At 41.7% G+C, this 2,721-nt stretch overlaps 1 non-coding gene across 1 annotated transcript; it reads left to right on the forward strand.

Moving 5' to 3' along the window:
- The first annotated feature begins 1,731 nt into the window (after window positions 1-1,731).
- Window positions 1,732-1,804, forward strand: TRNAR-CCG. The gene has a single exon. It is a non-coding gene; the product is annotated as a tRNA-Arg (tRNA).
- Window positions 1,805-2,721: the final 917 nt, after the last annotated feature.

The raw sequence follows: 2,721 nt of genomic DNA on the forward strand, positions 1-2,721 counted from the left end.
AATACTATTAAGGGGGGAAAAGAAATTAATATGATGTAAAAACAGAAGGCACCAGTGTGAAAGAACGATTGAATGAAAACCATTTATTAAGGGTCTACAATGTGGCAGAGACTGAGAATAAAAATATAAAACTATGACAGTCTCTCTGCCCTCAAGGCACTTAGATTCTATGTAGATAGATAATATCTATCTCTAATGCGGAGAAACAACACATATGGAGGCAGGGAAGAGTTTGGGTTTGGAACATCACAAGGAGATAAGCCATAAGGCAATGGATTGTCACACTCTTTTTAGTAGTTAATAGTAATATTATTGATTACTGTCTCCAAAGAAAGCAGTTGGGAAAGATGTTGGAGGATGGAGGAAGGAAAGAAGCTGCAGAGCAGATGGCAGATGGCAAGATGCCTCAGATGATAGACAGATAAGCATTGATTACATGTTTACAATGTGCCAGGCATATTGGTTTGGTGGTGGACAGGATGTGAAACATGGTCTGAGGCTGCCTAAATATAATGGATTAGGCAAATTTGCCAACATCCCCAAACCGGGTGAATCAAGTCAATAAAAATAATTCCAGGGAAGTATTTGGATCCGTCCAGGTCCAGTCTGGCCCTCAGGGAGCTGGGCCTGTCCTGGGGGATCTAAAGGGATTGTAATCGACTCCACGGCAAACCCAGAAAGTGGGGTTTGCCCACTCTCAGAAAGTGATAGAGTAAGGAAGTGACGTCCCTAAGATTTTAGATTAAGAAACAAGGGAAACTGATAACATAAACAGAGCCAAGAAAATAATGTGCACAACGACTGCAACATTGTAAAGGGAAAGAACAACCAAAAAAGGAAAGAAAAGCTCGAAAGTGAAATTGTTGCAAAATTACAAAAAAGAAGAGTGGAGAGAAGGGACAGGAGAAGACACTGCCACCCCTTTGCAGAGGCAGGAGGACCACAAGTATGCATGGTATATACAGTTTGCACATTCTTTTCAGACTTTTTCGATGCACTATCAGTTATGCTGATTTTTTGCTCTGTTTTTTTTCTTTTTAATTTTTTTTTTGTCCTTAAAATTATTGTTTGTTATACAGGGCTCTCTTATACGGGAGCGACAGGAATACCAGGAGAAATTATGGTGATGTAAAAAAATACCAACATCAATAAGTGCTTATTTTTAAAATGATAAAGAATGTTTGGTTTAACCCTGGAAAGGGCCTTAGAGATCACCTTAGTCCAATGAGGTCCAAAGGTGAATTTGTCCAGGGTCACACAGGCAGTGACAGAATCCAGAATTTGAACCCAGATCTCATGACTCAAATCTAGTTTGAGCTCTGGTTAGCTTGTAAGGAAGAGTGGCGGGGTAGGGGATCTGTCCTTTCAGAGAGCTGAGGTTTCCCTTTTGTGGCCAAAAACCTCCCAATATTTCATTTCTTTTACCCTTTAAAAAAAAGACGTGCCAGCAGCCAAGAAGACCTCCCACCTAGCGAAGAAGCGGGGGAAGGGGGATTGCCGGGGACCTATCCCGGAGCCCGGAAGGGGCTGACAGCACAAGAGGATGATGGTTTTTGTAGTTCTGGGCCATTAGAGCGCAGAAGCGGCCCCACCCACTGAGACTGCTTCTGCGGGGGCGGGTGGTCCCGAGGTCTTAGAGCGGGAGAACCAACGGAAACAGAACGTCAAGAGGCGTGGACAGAGCTGACGGCGTCACGTAAGGGCTGTCTGCAAGATCGAAAGCTGTGTGGTGACCCAGTGGCCTAATGGATAAGGCATCAGCCTCCGGAGCTGGGGATTGTGGGTTCGAGTCCCATCTGGGTCGCACTGGAAATTTTGTGGCCTGGGTTCTTAAAATGTCGTTTACGGTATTAAAATATCATTTAGTTTAGGAGTCCTTAAAATGTCATTTACCGTCTTAGTAGAGCTTTAGAGACATCGTAAATCCAAATTTATGAAGCCTTTAATTATGAAGTGTGCTTCTGTATTCCTTCCAACAGGTAGCTGTACAGAGAGCAAAATCCCACTTCTGACTCTAAGAAAAAAGGTATTTGAGGCCAAGATTCAGAAAACTGAATTTTGCATAATGCATTAAAAAAAAAAAAGATGAGATCTGAAGCTGATCATTTTAAGGTACTCCAATCTTCTCTGGTTCTAACTCTCAGAAAAGAGATATTTGAGGTCAAGATTCAGAAAACTGAAATTTGCATAAGGCATAGTTTTTTTTTTTTGAATGGGATCTGGAACTGATTATTTTAAGGTGACCCCATTTTCTGCGGCGAACTTTCAATCTTAGCTGTTTAATTAGACACACCTTCCCAACTTTCTGGTAACTGACTTTTCCAATTTCTCCTCCAGGGAAGATTCCGCAGTACGGTATCAGGGTGTTCAGAGGCTTTCTTTCTTTCAATAATAAACTGTTTTTAGGAGGCGGGTCGTGCCACTGTAAAAACAGAAATGCAGCTAGTAAAGATTTCTCTTTGGTGGACGACTTTGAAGGTGTACTGGTTTGGATAATCAAATGAACCAATCAACAAGCATTTCTTCCCTCCCCCCCATATAATAGTATCCCCCCCCATATATGTAAAGATAGTTTTTAACATTCACTTTCATAAGATTTTGAGTCCCAAATTTTTCTCCCTCCCTCCCTCTCCTTTCCCCTGCTTCCCCTTCCCCAAGACAGCAAGCAATATGATAGAGGTTGTACATGTACAATAATATTAATAATTTTTTCACATCACT

The sequence above is a fragment of the Vombatus ursinus genome, unplaced genomic scaffold (assembly GCF_900497805.2).
Source record: "Vombatus ursinus unplaced genomic scaffold, bare-nosed wombat genome assembly UNPS02014801.1, whole genome shotgun sequence".
NCBI lineage: Eukaryota > Metazoa > Chordata > Mammalia > Diprotodontia > Vombatidae > Vombatus > Vombatus ursinus.